We start from the raw sequence: 17,137 nt of genomic DNA, 5'->3' as shown, positions 1-17,137 counted from the left end.
ATAGTTTATCTATTACTATACATTCTTCATGCACACTGAAATGCATATAGACACATTGATGGAAATGTAGCGGAAAAAGTTGGTTCTGTTGTAAAGGGTGGCAGGACAAAATGTATAGGGTAAACTTTCAGGGTGGAAATTTTAACAATCAGGTGATGTTGAAATCTTGATTCAGAAACTTTTCAGAGAAATTCTGGATTTCACTCTTAAGGCCTTCAGTCAATTAGGAGAGGCTCACTCACGTCATCTAGACAATCTTTTTTAAAGATAGTTGAGTGCAGATTTGGCAAACAGCACGTACTCAGGACCTAGAGTAACATTTAATCAAAGCACTGGGTACTCTAGCCTACTATACTCACACACACACACACACACAAATAACCATCACATGTTCCCGGGCTAAAGGGTCTTTAAGAATTGAAATCATTTGTTTATATTATATTCCACTAGTTTTTAAGAGTCAGGTGATCTCAGATTTAATTATCATGTGATTTCGTGGGAAAGGAGCATTTTTTCCATCAAAGTCCAGGAATAAATACAATGAGGACAAGCAGGGCAGCACATGCATGATCCGATGACGTGCCGATTTTTTTAGATTAAACAGACAAATGAATTGACGAAGAAGAGCAACTCACACTCAGCCAGAGTCCAAAATTAACTACTATTGCCTAGAGAGAAGCAGGCATGATTTTTTTACTTGACGTTTTAAAAGAATATTTATTTTTTCTACTTAGACAAAACATACATATTCACTTTAGATAACTTGGGAGAACCAGAATGTAAACAGGAGAAGAAACGTCTCTGATCCTTGTACTTCAGCTATAACCATCCCTAGCATCTTCGTGCATTTTCTGCAAACATGCCTTCATATATTTACATGCAATATGCACAATCAAAAAACATACAGGCACACATACACCATTCAAGCCCTTTCCCCCAAACTGCCTACTCATGATGACGTTAGACCCCTTCAAAAACCCAAATTCCAGACAGATGTCTACAAATCATCAAATAAAAATCAATTTTCATCCACAGTAGCAAGATACAGTACAGTCAGCTGAGTTTGTCACGGAAAACTTTACAAGCTGTGCTGAGCTTAGGGCATTCATCGTCACAAGACTCCAGTCTCTTGTCATTTGGACACATTTCTGGTACCTCTGACATCACTACATTGAAGGGAGGACCAAAATAGATGTAGAAAGGCAACCTGCACTCCTGTTCAGCACTGAGAAATCTCCCTCACTTAAGCAATCTGTTCTTCCATATTGACCATCAAGTTGCGAAACAGTCCAAATAACTACCTCGTGGTTACATGCGGCAATAAGATCATTGATTACTAAATACACCAATTTTATTTATTTTTTTATTGCATCAAATAGTTTTATTTATTGAAAATGTTGTACAGGTATGTATTTTGAAAAACATTTTTTACATCAGATCTTCAAACCCATTATTATTATGTTAGCAAATTACCCACTACACATTTCTATCTCACATCTATTCATGCTTGCCAAACCCTCCCCACCAGGTTTTCTACAAAATTCCAAAATGCACTTGCAGATAAAAAGGAGGTGATACAACTAACATTCACAGCTCTTAACTCACAAGTAGAAACATATCACACTGTCACCAAACGTTTCCAATTCTGTTTGACTCATAACACTTCTTTTTTTTCATTTTTTGAGTGTTGTAGACACAATATTTATAAAAATACACCAATTTTAAAAACAAGAAACTTACTAGCTCAAGAAGCACTTAGCCTAGCACCGACCAAGGCCCTGATTCCAGCTAGCTGCCTAGGAGGCTATAGTGATAGCTCAAGTAATTGGATTCCTATCTCCCCCTTGGGAGATGTAAATTTGATTTTAAAGACTCACAGAATTAAAGATAATGAACTAACTGGACAGTGTTTAGAAACTGAGAGTCCAGAAGATTAAACCTCTCCCCTAAGTCACTGAGCTCCTTGGAGCCCTAAATAAGTCTAGAAATGAGAACCTCCCACACACATCTTCTTTCCCAGAATGTGCTTGGAGGAACAGCAGCCACAAAATACACTCTACGAAGGCTCCGGGGTGAAATAAAGTCAGCCACATGTCAGCCTAACTACCACACAGAGACCCATACTGAACACCAGCATTCCCTAAACATGTATCATGGCAGAACCTCAAGACCCATTGCTTGAGCACTTGGGGTACAGAGTTAATTTGGGGTGCGCACCAGGGCGAAGGAAGATAGAAATGTACTTGTAGCCTTTTTTTTTTTTTTTTTTTTTGCACTTTGCTATTTGAATAGCCAATTCCCCCATGATCGGTTTGGTCCATCACAAAGTTTCTCCTGTTTCTTTGCACATCTGGGTGGGCATTTTTCGAAGGCACCACCTTCTCTGATCTTCAAACAGAACTTAACACTTCTTGAGGGCACCCTCTCCTCTGGTTCTTTCCTCCCCCCACCCCACTCCCCACTGCAGCTGTTCGCCAGCCCCTCCATGCCAAGGCTGTAGCAAAAGCAGTTTCTGCTGAAGTCCAATTGGGATCTGGGCTGAGGAGCTGCCTGGCTCATAGCTTGGCTTGAACTGTGGTCCAAAGTTTCTCTCTGGGTAGATGTAGGACAGACTAGGCTGGGTCTCTTCCCCTACTGAGCCATGTGTGAGCAGTGTTTGGGTATGGACAAGCCTTGGCTGGGCTGAAACATCCAATACCAAGAACTGGAATGGATTGAAGGCCAGCAATGAGGGCTGGCCCATGGAACCACCAGTACGTGCAAGATCTGGCATAGGGAGAGGTTCTGAAGGAGGAGCTTGGGAAACTCCTTTGTCGAAACACAGTCCTTACAGGTGAGTGCAAGAACCACGATAAGGAACAACCCAGACCAGGCCGGAGGAAGAAACCTACCATCATGCATATGGCACAGGTGGGGGCAGACCAGGCTGAACCCGTTCACATCAACCACTGGCGAATCTGAGCACCAGCAAAGAGTGTGGGTCAGGTCAGCTTCGGTCACAACCCATACCAGTGCACATTAAGGAATGCCAAGATGAGATGAGCCATACCAGATGTGGTTGCAGCGCCCAAACAGCACACATGAGAACCCGGGGGGAAGGAGGCAAAGCTGGCAGGGGAACGTGGGCTCCCCTGTTAGACAATCACTCCCACTGGAGAGCATGAGTTGAGATGGGGGCAGACCAGACCAGGCAGGGCTACAACACCTGAGGGCTTCATGTGAGCTAGATTAGGGGAGGGCCAGATTGGGCTGACTGTTCCAACTGGTACAAGCAAAAATTAGAGTGGGTGGGGGTTGGTTGGGCTTTGCTGCAGCATCAGATGGCAGAGGCTGGCACTCGGGACTAATTCTGTCAAGTTAAACTGCAGAACCACCTGGAGAGTGCATAACCTGGGAGTGGGAGTGGCCTAGTAGGAGGAGATAGTAGGCACCTCCCTTGTGGTTTGCCACTTCCACCGGAGAGCACAAAAACCAGGACAGGGACAAGGGTAGCTAGACAGAAAGGTACTGGCCAGTATGGGTGTGTGTTGCATAGTAGGTTGGTTGGGTTGAGCTAGGTAGGCTTCAATGCCCATTGACAAGTATGAGAGCTAAGTGGGATGTGGGACAGACTCAACAAGCCTGTGGTACATACTGGCATGCATGGGAACCAGGGGAGGGAGCAGGCCTGGTGGGGGTTCTGGGGAGTCGCCCCAACTAGGCTGCAGCTCCCACTGGTATGCATGAGGACCGAGTATGAAATGGGTAGGATTGAGCTGGACTACAACACCCATTGGTTCATGTGGAAGACAGGGTTAGAAAGAGAACTGACCCAGCAATTGCAATGATCAGCATGTGCATAAACTGATTGGGGTGACGGACGATGCCAGACCCTGTACTGGCAAATTCACACAAGAATCAGGTTTGGGATCATCTCAGATGAAGTTTCTTTGAAGATCCCTCCAACTGAACTGCTGATCTCAGAACTCCAACCATGAAGAGACTATGTCAGCCAGTGGATTCTGAATAGGTTTCATAGCGATTGGAATGGCAAGACTGGCAGCAATTTAGACCTGTTGAACTATCAAAACTTCTTGAGCAGGACCGTCGGAGCATGCCTCACATTGGGGACCTGGGATGGGTGGGAGGCTGGGTGGCGCTTTTCCCTTTGTTTCTCCCCTGAACTCAGAAATGGAAAAAAAAATAATGATATTAGTGTGGAACAATGATACTACCCACTTTCCTGTACCCTAATCAACTAAGTAAGATTACTAAAATAAAAATAAACAAACAAACAAAGTTTCTCAGTTCTCAACCAAGCTGACTGGGGACTGCCCAGGTGTGGGTGCTGCTGTGTTCTTTGATGCCTCTGCACCTGCAGGTGCAGGCAAGTACTTGGCTCCTTTACAATAGAGAAGGAAAAACATGGGCCTGGAAAAAGATGGGTATGAGTACTTCAGGGTCTTTTTTTTAAGATTTTTTTTTTATTGGAAAGTCAGATACACAGAGAAGCGGAGAGACAGAGAGGAAGATCTTCCATCCAATAATTCACTCCCCAAGCGGCCGCAACGGCCGGTGCTGAGCCAAACCAAAGCCAGGAGCTAGGATCTTCTTCCGGGTCTCCACATAACTGCAGGGTCCCAAAGCTTTTGGCCGTCCTTGACTGCTTTCCCAAGCCACAAGCAGGGAGCTGGATGGGAAGTGGAGCTGCCAGGATTAGAACTGGCACCCATATGGGATCCTGGGTGTGCAAGGTGAGGACTTTAACCACTACGCTATCATGCCGGGTCCACTTCAGGGTCTTTCATTCCATCCCCTAGAGACAGCAATCTTCACTTACACCTCTGATCTGTAATAGGAGTACAAGGACCCAGCTCTCAGGATCCTTCTAGAAAACTGACCAGTTAGTGTGAATAAAGGCTTCTAGTCAGTGCTGGCATCAAAAATAGATAGATAGATAGATAGATAGATAGATAGATAGATAGATAGATAGATAGAAGTGATCTAAAACATCAGAAAGTGAAACAATGACGACAAATTGGACTTGCTTTAACAAATGGCTGAGCATGCCAGAAGGACCCGACAGGAGCCCAGATCTCCCTAGTATTCACAACCCATGCAAATATGCTTGGGTCCCTTATTCTGCGAGTTCGAGCACACATCACTTACATAAATCAGAAAAGGGAGTCTATCTTTCACAGTTATTCCATGTAGCTTACTATGTGCCAGGTATTATCACTATCTTCATTTTGAACGGCAGAATTAGAGAGAAGAAAAAGGGAAACAGTGATCATCCACCTGCCAGTTCACTCCCTAAATGGCTGTGGCAACCGATGCTGGACCAGGTCAAAGCCATGGGTCTTCATCTGGGTTTCTAACATGGGTTGTAAAGGTCCAGGGACTTGGACGGTCCTCTGTTTCTTTCTCAAGCACATTAGCAAGAGCAAGAACAGAAGTGAAACAGTCGGAGCTTGAACCAGCACTCATTCAAGATGCCAGCTCCGCTAACGTCCCGCACCACTATGTCAGTGCCTCACTATCTTTTCCAAAAGACAAAGTTTGAGAATGTTAGTGCTGAGCATTGACTATGCGTCCTAATGGTAAAGGGCCAAACACTGGGACTTCAAGTGTTTCCAAATCTGGCTATTCCCACAGATGCAACCATTGTCTCTCAGCAGCGAAAGCTCAGCCACTCTGTGTCTTTCCTTCCCGATCCTGCCTGCCGTAAGTCTTTCCATTTGGCTCCCAGACATGATGTATTGGTTTCTTCTCAGTACATAATACACCACTGCAAACATGACATCTCAGAGTCACATCACTGCATCCTCGTAGTTCAGCACATGGCAGGTTCACCATGGGCCTCATCACACTGAATATCAAGGTATCTGGGGCAGGTGTTGGGCACACACCTGCTTCCCATATTACAGTGCCTACTCTGGACTTCTAGCACCTTTCCTCATTCCAGCTCCCTTCAAATGAGCACCCAGCGAAGTAGCAGGTGATCACTTAAGTTCTGTTACCTGTGTCAGAGACCCAGGTTAAGTTCCGAGCTTCTGGCTTCAGACTGGCCAGGCCCTGGCTGCAGGCATTTGGGAAGAAAACCAGCAGCTAGGAGAGAAATCTCCATCTTCTCCTGACTCCCTGTTTTATTCCCTTTCTGACCATGTTTAAGCATTCCCATGATGTATTATGTCCAACACGTTAATTCAGGACCAAATCCCTCCCTTAAAGTCAGCTGATTAGCAATGTTCATCCCATCCACAGCCGAATTCCCCTTTGCCAAGTAAAGAGCACAGTCACAGACTGCAGGGATTAGGGTGGGGGCATCTTTAGTGGTGACGGGGGGCATTTATTGCTGTCATAGCTGACAAGGAAATTTTCCCAGTGAAGGACCTATGTCCTCATCAACTCTGTTCTTTCATTTCAGCATATCCCATGCTCCACACCACATCTAGATTGTTGTTGTTACTTGCAAAAACTTTCTCCACTTCATCAGAGACTCCAGCAAGGCAAGGACTAGTCTTTAACTGTGTTTGTGCCTCCTGAGAAACCAGTTCCAGACACTATCGGAAAGAACTTCTTTTTTTCTTTGATGCTTCATTTTGTTTTTAGAACTTATTTCATTTATAGGAGGTGAACAATTTCACCTATTTCAGTAAAAGCACAGTAATACTTCCCATCCCACCCTCCTGCTATCTGTGTTTTCCACACATCCTCCTCCTTCCCTATGTCCTTCTGTGTAAACATTTACTTTGACATGTTTCATTTTTCAATCACAGGCTTATCACCACATTAGGTAAAGATTTTAACACATAGCAAGGAGACCATGAAAACGCAGGACTCTTCAAGACTATACACAAAGGCTATCAACATAATCCAATTTCAAAATGTCAGTTCCGTACACATAGATTATGTTTTTTTTGCAGTCTGTGTATTGGTTACCATGAATCAGGGCAAACAAGATAGTTTTCTTTTGGGGACTGGCTTATTGTTCACTAAGCATAATGGTTTCTAGTTACATCCATTGGTTGCAAAAGACAGAATTTCATTCTTTTCTGTGGTTGAGTAGTATTCCATAGTGTATATGCATCACGTTTTATTTATCCGGTCATCTGTTGATGGACATCTGAGTTGACTCCGTGTTTTAGGTGTTATGACTTGAGTTGCAATAAATATAGGTGTATAAACAACTCTTGTATGTTGATCTCAGTTCATTTGGGTACATTGCCAGTAGTGGGGTGGCTGGGTCATATGGTTAATCTATTTTCAGATGTGTGAGGAATCCCCATGCAATTCCCAAGCAGTCCATGCATTTTTCTTTGTCTAACGCTCCTACAGTGCACGCTAGCTGTGCAGGTTCCAGTGGATACAGACTGGCAAGATCCATTCATATCTCCTCCAACAATGGTTCTTGTGTTCCTCCTTCCTTCAGTGTGATTGTCATTATGAGTGTGAAAGAAATTAGAGCAGAGAGAGGACTGACAGCTGAGAAGGACCAGCACAGGTTATGAGCAAATTCCCAACACACATTGATTGAGGGGTATCTGTACCTGGGACAAGGGTTGCCTGATGGTAAGAGTTCAGGCCAATTTGGAGATCTCACCACCTTAGCCTCTGGTGTGTCTGTCCAAATAACACCATTCTAGGGTGCCGGTCTCCTACTCCTTCCCGCCACTGCCACCCCCTTTTGAATTACAGCCACAAGGTTGTGCAATCATGGATGCTGCAAATTTGTGATCTATTTTTTTTTTTAATTTCCCAGGGTTTGTGCCTCAGCCAGATCAGACTGTGCTCCTGCATGCAGCCTGAGACGAAATTCTATGAGACATCCAGGTTTCCTAATCATCTGAGTGTGTTCTAAGTGATAAGAACAGTGGCATTGATAATAATCAGAATCATTGATGTCTCCTTGCCTCTGTATAGATTTTCTAGGGCAATGGAAACACGTAGCCGACCCCACTATCCTTATTAGTGTTGCTGTGATCGAAGCAACCACACCCCAAGTCCTCCGTCTTCACTTCATCTTGTCTTCTACCCTCACATCACCCTGTACCACCCTGGAGGGACAGGGTGAGTAGCTGATGGTGTCACATACTACAGCACAACAGTGTCTTACCTCCTGGCAAAGCTATTTCTGTGATCCTTGACTGTGAGTAACCTATTGTCAAAATTTCATTTGGAAGGTCTCTTTCCTCAGGTTATTTTTTTGGTACAAATTGCTGTTTTATCCAGATGTTACACTCAAAAGGACCAATTCAGAGAATTAATGGAAGAATTATTTTTAAAAGATCTGAGTGAAAGCAAAGATAGATGTTAGAGATCGATAGATACATGATAAGTAGGTAGATAAATGATAAACAACAGATTACAGGGTGTTGTGGCATGGTGGGATAAGCCACAGCTAGGAGTATTCACTGGGTTAGGAGTTTCTCTACACTTCCAAGTCTTCCTGGAAGGCAGCAGGTATGAGCACAGCTACTTGGATTTTTGCCATCTACCTGGGAGGCACAGGTGGAATTCCTGGCTGCTGACTTTTGCAGGATGTAGCCCTAGCTGTTACGGGCATTTGGAGAGTGAACTAGTGGCTGAAGATCTCTCTCTCTCTTTCTTCTTCTTCTTTTACTATCTGTCCTCTCTATGACTTTGTCTTTCTAGTACAATAAATAACTATTTTTTCTTTAAGATTTTATTTAAAAGGAAGATTTACACAGACACACAAGGGGGGTGGGGGTAGAAACAGAGATTTTTCATCCATGGTTTTGCTCTCCAAAAAGCTGCAGCATCCAGAGCTGTCTGAGCCAGGCCAAAGCAAGGAGCCTGGAACTTCTTCCAGGTTTCCCACATGGGTTCAGGAGCCCAGGCACTTGGGCACCTTTCACTGCTTCCCCAAGCATATAACAGGGAGCTAGATCAGAAGTGGTACAGCCGAGACTAGAACTGTCATTCATATGGGATGCCAGCATTGCGGGTGATGATTGCTAAACACTGCATCACAACACTGACTCCAAATCTTCTAAATACAGACACAGATAGATAAATGATAGGTGGATTGATAGATAGGGAGAGATTGAGAGAAAGGGAGAGAGAGAGAGATAGAGAGAGAGAGAGAGGATAGATAGATAAACAGATAACTAGCAGAGAATGAATTCAGGCAAAACATCTACTAGGGACAAGGAGAGACCCTTTTACAATCTTAAAACAACAGGAAGAGGGATTTCCAGAAAATCCTGTGGTCCTGTTAGAGGAACAAAGCCAAACCATGGTCCCTGAATGAGTCAAAGGAGTCAGCAGTCCAAGATGACTCTCCTGGTCATTGTGGAGAGTGTGCTGATGGTGAAAGAGATGCCGCTCATCTGAGCATGCCAGTTGCCCTCAGCAGATAGGCTGCAAGAAGAAGGGTGAAGCGAGCACCTGCAGGCTTGAACAGAAGGGACCCAGCCAAGGGTCTCACCGGAGATCATTAGAATACACAGTGATGCTGATGCTGCTCTCACTGCCCACTTTGTCCATCAAGATCTCCACAGTGCTGCCCCCCCCCCCCCCGCCGCGCGACCTTCTAACAAGTACAGCAAGTGACAAATGAGTGCTTAACTCACTCCCTCCTAGATGGACATGTCCTGACCATGACTGAAGGCACGTTTGACCTCTTCTGTGTCCTGTGTTCCTAGTGCTCTCACTGCTATCAGTGAGCTGTCAGCTGGCGGATGTGTGGGGCCCAGCATGTTGGAGACTTCGTGCACTGTTTACAAGTCTTGCAAGAGCTGAGGGCAGAGAGCACTGCTTCCTCCCCCATCCATACACTTCCTAGTGCTGTTTCCTTGGGCATAATCCTACCCGCCATTCACTGACCACACAGGGCTCCCCAGGTCAAGGAGCTCAGAGATAAAAACATTCTGTTTAGAAAAGAAGAATCTAATGGAAAAGATAATCTGACAAAATACCCTTCCTCTCTCAGTAGGAACCACCTCTGTAAAAATCCCAGCACTCCCTGGCCGTGACCCTCGGGAAGGCCTTCAGTCTTGGGGAGGCAAGCGCAGGAAGACAGGCACACGAATGGCCCTCTTGGAGCACTGCCTAGGTGACACAGTCGGCCACTGCACTCCCCATCCCACGCTCCCCAGGCTTGCTTTTGTTCTCAGAGAATGATTGTAGCTTAGGACCTAGAGACAGACCACAAGTTCTCGAGAGCTAAGCGCTTTAGGGGTACTGCCCGGCTTGTTTATAGCTACCATACTGTGTGAATTATATCTCACTGACTAGAAGACCAGGCGTCCTTGTAGCCAAAATATTTCCAGGACTGTCTGTTCTGGAGTTCCAGGACTGTTTAGAGACCTGGGTAGAATGTATATTAGGGAAATTTGCAATATACTCTTTGCCCTGAGCTCCTGATCCTTGGTCCCCTGTGTCTTTTCAATATATCAGTACTCCTGGGTCCCAAGTCCCAAGATCCAAAGAGACCAATACCCAATGAGGGCAAAGCTTTACTGTGAATTATGATTTAGGTTCACCATTTCCAGAAAGGTAAGCACCGTGCCTCCTGGAAAAGAAAGACAGAGCAGTAAGAGAAATAAGAATGTTCGCTTAGTCATCACAAAACAGAGAATGACAAATATGTTCCTGAACCAGAAACAGAAGCAGGACGTTCCTGCAATAAGGTGGAGCAACCCACCATGGGGGGAGGGCTCTGGGATGGGTTGGGGGAACCTCAGAGCCTATGAAACAATGTCATAAACTGAAATGCAATTTAAAAAAAGAAGGAAACGAAGGAAAATGCTTCTCTAACACTTGGGCAAGAGGCAATTTTGTTCTTCCCAACATGGCCTGTGACACACAATGTATCACTTCTAAAGGTTGAGGATTAGTTTAACCTCACTCCACTTCAAAATGCTCTGCGAAGAAAGAAAGTGATATTTGAATTTCTGAAGAAAAAGCACGAATACCCTTAATATAAAAGGAACTCTGGGAAATCAACTAGGTAATAAAAAATAGTCACAGAGAAAACTGATAGTTCATAAAGGTTTTCACCCTTACTAAAAATCTGAGCGGGGTGAACCACAAAATCAGAAGCAATTTCAGCAGGAAAAAATATTTTTTTAAATTGATGATGCTTAGCTGTTCCAAAAAATATGAAGCATAAAAAAGCACATGTAACACTTTTGGAAATAAAAAATGTTAACGTTGTTTTGTCTCCAAAATGACTCTCGATCCTACCAAATAATAAAGGTATGAACCTGTGTGATTAGAGTCATGCCGTGACTCCTGGGAGTGGAGGGCCCAGCTCAGCCTGGGTCTCCTGGCCTGGGGCGCCAATGGTGCTGGGTAATGTCCATGGGCCACCTTGCATGCTTCTGGAGGCTTGGAGGTGTGGTCTTGCAAGGGGCCTGGAGGACAGCGCAGGTGGGGGCGTGTGGGGACATGAGGGCTCAAACCCAAAATCTGTGGTCTGAGCATGGAGTGCGTGTATCAGAACTGGGCCTCTTCAGTGGAAAAGACAGAGCAGTGGGAAAGACATACCAGATGCACATGGAAGATATGGCAGTCTGCTGGGACCTGCAGAGGACATCAGGTATCATAGCAGAGAAAGGACAGAACAAATTGGACAACTACCCCATCCAAGCAGTGACAGAAAATTTCTGGGGAATGTAGACTGTCAGGTGGACTTTCAGCCAATGGACCTTGGAAGTATTTCCTCATCCTTCAATCAGCAAGACTGACAGCATGTCAGAACTATTGAAACCACTTAAGCAGAACCCTCAGAGCATGCTCCACGTTGAGGACCCTGGGATGACATTGGGTGGCTGTTCCCCATCCCTGGGTACTGAGGTGGTTGGGAGGCTGGGTATGGCTTCCCCCTTTATCTCTCTCCTTCCGCTAAATACAGGAGGAAGAAAAAATTTGGAAGCAATGGTCTCACCTACTTTCCCCTAACCCTTGATCCTTCCCATCCTGATTAACTATGTAAATATCATCAAAGAATGGTTTTAAATCTAAAAGGCATCTCAGTACAGAAAATAATTTAATAAACTAAAACTTGAAAAAAAGATTTGAACCTGAAATCCAGCAATTCCGTTTCTAGCTAGCATCAAGAAAAAGTTCACATATTGTCAAGGAAGTGTACAAAATGTTGATGTTAGGGCCTGGCACAGTGGTCTAGTGGCTGAAGTCCTTGCCTTGCACAGACTAAGATCCCATATGGACACTGGTTCTAGTCCCGGTGGTCCTGCTTCCCATCCAACTCCCTGCTTAATGGCCTGGGAAACCAGTCAAGGACGGACCAAAGCCTTGGGACCCTGTATGCATGTAGGAGTTCCTGAAGAAGTTTCTGGCTCCTGGCTTTAGATCAGCTCAGCTCCAGCCATTGTGTCCACTTGGGGGAGTGAATCACTGAATCTCTATACTTCTGAATTTCCAATAAAAATATAAATCTTTTTTGTAAAATGTTGACTATATCCTTATGTATCTTAGAAATATATGTGTGGGAAAACAGCATAAAAAAAGGTTCAGTACTTGCCTCACTTCAGGCATCCAGTACAGATCCCAGAGTGTATCCCTGTGGATGACAGGGGAATGTTGCATAGTAACTGCAATTAATACTTCGCATAGACAGAAGTCAAAGCATCTTGATTAGACAAATACAAAGTCAAATTTTCTGATTAGCCATTATACAAAAATTAAAATCATCCAGACCATCAGAAGAGTGAAAAGCAGCAAGGAAAATACCAATTATATTATAAAATCATGGGAAAATATAGAAACTATAATACTAAACATGATAGCACATGTGAACAGAACAAGGGTCATGTCTTCAAATGTGAAGATGTTCTTAATAACAAAAATGTTTATAGCTTCTTTATACCACAAAATGCAATAAGATATCATACATACATCAGACAGATGCACATAAAAAGAAGTGGTTGTTAATTCAATGTTGTTCCACATATTTCAAGGCAAAAGCATTAAGTTGGACAAAGAAATTTAAAGAATGATACTATTGTGGAACTATGTATCTCAACTTTTATTCCAAGTTCTCCTCCCTGCAGAGATCAGAATTCAAAGCAGAGGTGCACACATAGCTGTAGGATATACCCAAAGTGACTGAGTGAGAATTCACGCAGAGAGACACACAGGACCCTGGGAGTTGTCTATGGAGCGAGAGGGTGGGAGGAAGACAGAGAGAATCTCAAACAGCAAGGAAAAGAAATCCAAAGACACTCCCACATGTAACAAAACCCTCTAAGAGGTTCCAGTGGTCCCCAAATTGAATATACAAAGCGGATGTAGTATGGATCAGGGCAAGCGTGCATGAGGCTTTAAGAAAATTTTACCCCCACATGGAGTTAACTTTCACATGGCAATCATAGTGTCTCTTCCCTCCTGGTCAAAGATGAGACACAGATCCTCATGAAAAAGAGAACAAACTGGATTGACAGGCAAGGGGCAGGTTTGCAGTGCAAGCTTGTAAACAAATTAGGAGGAAATCCTCCAGCTCATTCATTCCTCTCTAATGGTCCTGCCAATTTCCCCCATATCAATACTACCTGACTCTAAGATTTACTATGAGATGGTGGGAGAATAATAAATCAATGGAACCAAAAAACATCAATTGATCAACAAAGAAGCACACCCTGAATTGGGAGAAAGGACAGTCTGTAAATGGTGCTGAGAGACCAGACATCCACACACACCACACACACACACACACACAAATGAATCTAGACAAAGGCTTTACATCTTTCACAAAAACTAACTTAAACATGAATTACAGGGGGCTATGAGTGCAGTAGGCTAAGCCTCTGCTGGAGATGCCAGCAAACTATATGAGTACTGGTTCCAGTCCTGGCTGCTCCACTGCTCATCCAGCTCCCTGGCAACGTGCCTGGGATAGCAGGTCCAACCTCCAAGCCCTTGGCTTCAGACCAGTCAAACTTTGTCCCATTGCAATCTTCTGGGTAGTGAAAGACAGAGGATAAGACCACTCCCAGTGGTCTGACCGCAACAGTATCCTAGGATGGAGGACAGCAACTCAGTATCATCCCAGGGTCCCCATTGTGGAGAAGAAGGTTCCGAGGGTGTTGCTTAAGTGGTTTCTATCATTCTGAGATGCTGTTGATTTCATTGCTCCAAGGTTGAGGAAATCTTTTGAAGGTCCATTGGCTGACATAGTCCACTTTAGAGTACCATTCACACATATACTTGCAATCAAAACTTGGCAAACAGAGCTGTCCTATTCATTCTGCCTTCCATCTACTCAACATCCCCTGCAGGCCTCAACGAGCTGTCATGTGCATCTGCGCATGCTGTCCACTGCACAGGCATCAGCAACTGAGGCCCAGTCCTAATGCATCACATTCAAAGGTCAGAGCGCAAACCCTGTGATTTTTTCCTGTGGTCAAAATGTGGAGTCCAGGGCCCGGCGGCATGGCCTAGCGGCTAAAGTCCTCGCCTTGAACGCCCCGGGATCCCATATGGGCCAAGGTTCTAGTCCCGGCAGCTCCACTTCCCATCCAGCTCCCTGCTTGTGGCCTGTCAAAGCAGTCGAGGACGACCCAATGCATTGGGACCCTGCACCCGCGTGGGAGACTCGGAAGAGGTTCCAGGTTCCCGGCTTCGGATCGGCGCAGCACCGGCCCGTTGAGGCTCACTTGGGGAGTGAAACATCGGACGGAAGGTCTTCCTCTCTGTCTCTCCTCCTCTCTGTATATCTGGCTGTATGAAACTGTGTCACATAATACAATGTAATTAATGAATTAAAAATAATAAATAATTTTAAAAAAAAGCACCCTACACCCTCTATGGAGGTGTTGTGGGAAGATGAAAAAAAAAATCAAATCAAATCAATAAATCTTTAAAAAAAAAATGTTGAGTCAAGCTGTCCAGTTGGGAGGAATCCCCAAGAAACCTTGCCTGAGGTGATTCCCAGACCTGAATCCTGTGTGTGCCAGCCAGTGCGGAGTCCAACTCAGCCCATCACCCTCATCAGCCTACACACACACACACACACACACACACACACACACACACACTGGTGATTGTAGTCACCTGGTCAGTTCCCCAGCACCATCTCATATACAAACCAACAGATGTTGTAGCCTAGCTTACCTGCCCCACTACACACTCGTACGCCAGCAGAAGCTACAACCTGGTTGGCACAATCCCCAATAACCCCTACCAGGCTCGTCCCCAGCCCTGATTCTTGCACATGCATATATACGCAGCAGACTGGCCTCCATCCTGCATCCCATCTGGCTCTCACATGCACTCATGAGTCCCTACAGCTTGACTCAGCCTCACTGACCCCATTATCCAGCCCACACTTACATGTGTGGGTGCTGACCCTTGTCCAGCCAGTCCTGTCCCCATGCCCTACCCCTGGTTCTGATACTCACAGTTGGGAGCTGCAGCCCATCAGAGAGGTGCCACAGCATCCCTACAAGGCCCACTCCCAGCCCCAGCTCTTGTACTTGCCAGCTGGTACTGTGGCCCAGCCTGACACGACTTGCACTCAGTTCCAACACTTGCCAGCTGATGCTGTGGCAAAGCCTGGACAGTCATTTGTACTTATTTGGGCTCATACGTGGCCAGAGGATGCAATAGCCAGCCCAGCCCATTTCCCACAAACCCAGCTCACATGCAGACCAACAGGTGTTGTTAGCCCTGCCCAGCCTGATCCACCCTAAGTCCCAGCTCTCACAGGAGCAGTTGCCCTGCAAAGGAGTTCTCACAGTCCCCCTACCAGGTTTGCCCCAGCCTGGGGTCTTGGGTGTGCTGGTGGGTGCTGCGACTCAGTCTAGCACGGCTTGCCTCACCTCAGCATTCACTGGTGAGTACTGCAGCCGGCTCAGCCTGGTCTGCCCCTAATGCAGATCATGCTGGAAGGTGTTGCAGCTTAGCCCAGCCTGGCAGCCCCCAGTCTTAGCCCTAATGTGAACTGGTTGAAGGTGTAGCCCATCCCAACCTGTCTACAGCACCCCGTCCTGGTTCTGACACCTGCCACTGGGCGCCGTGGACTGGTGCAGCCTGCCCCCATGTCTGACCCACACGTATGCCCCAATGGTGCTGTAATCCAGCCTGGCCTGAGCTGCTTCCAGCCACAGCTCTTGTGCTCACCAGCGGAGACTACGTCCTGACAGAGGCGTTCCTAACCTCCTCTATCGGGCCTCTTCCCAGTCACAGATTTCATGGGCACTGGTGGGTGCATGGCCCACCCTGACTTGGCCTACTTCCTGTCCCAGCATTCACCAGCAGATATAGCAGCCCTGCCTGACCAGCGCACACCCATTCTGGCTTTCACTAGTGAATGCTACAGCCCAGTCCCACCTGGCCCACCCTAAAACCTAGCTCTCATGTGGTTCAGAGGGTGTCGTGACCTAGCCTCACTTGTCCTATGCCCACTCTGGCTCTTGTCAGTAATAGCCAATACTGAGCCTAGCCCTGTCTGGCACACCCACCAGATCCAGCCCAAACAAATGCTGAGGGTTGCTACAGCCATGTACTTATTCTGGCTCTTATGCTCACCAATGAGAACCACAGCCCAGCTGAGGCATCCCCATAGCTCCCCAGCTAGGCCTGCTCCCAGCCACAGATCTTGTGCATGCTAGTAAATACACCTTTTTAAAACAAATGAAACACAAACTTAAATGTAAACTAGAAAACTAAAAAAAACTAGCTAATGTCGTAAGAGGGGCCAGTGTGGTGGTTCAACTGGAAAATCTTCTACCACCCACCACCAGCATTTCATATGGGCTTCAGTTCTCTCATTCCTTACGAATAAGTTCACTCCTTCAGGGGCTGGCACAATGGCTCAACTAGCTAATCCTCTGCCTTTGAGTGCTAGCATCTCATATGGATGCCAGTTAGTGTACTGGCTGCCCCACATCCCATCCAGATCTCTACTTCTGGCCTGTGAAAGCAGTGGAGAATGACCCAAAGCCCTGGGTCCCTAAACCCACACAGGAAATCTGGCATAGGCTTCTGTTTCCTGGATTTGGATTGGCTCAGCTCTGGACATCGCAACTCAATGAATGGAAGATCTTTCTCTCCCTGTGTCTCCTTTTCTCTGCACCTCCTTTCCAATAAAAAAAATCCTTACAAAAATACAAATAAATTCATTCCTTCAGTTGTGTCTAATTTGCAGTTAAAGACTTTGCATTTATCTACA

The sequence above is a fragment of the Ochotona princeps genome, chromosome 1, assembly GCF_030435755.1.
Source record: "Ochotona princeps isolate mOchPri1 chromosome 1, mOchPri1.hap1, whole genome shotgun sequence".
In the NCBI taxonomy this organism is placed as follows: domain Eukaryota; kingdom Metazoa; phylum Chordata; class Mammalia; order Lagomorpha; family Ochotonidae; genus Ochotona; species Ochotona princeps.
Note: the sequence above shows the minus strand (reverse complement) of the source record.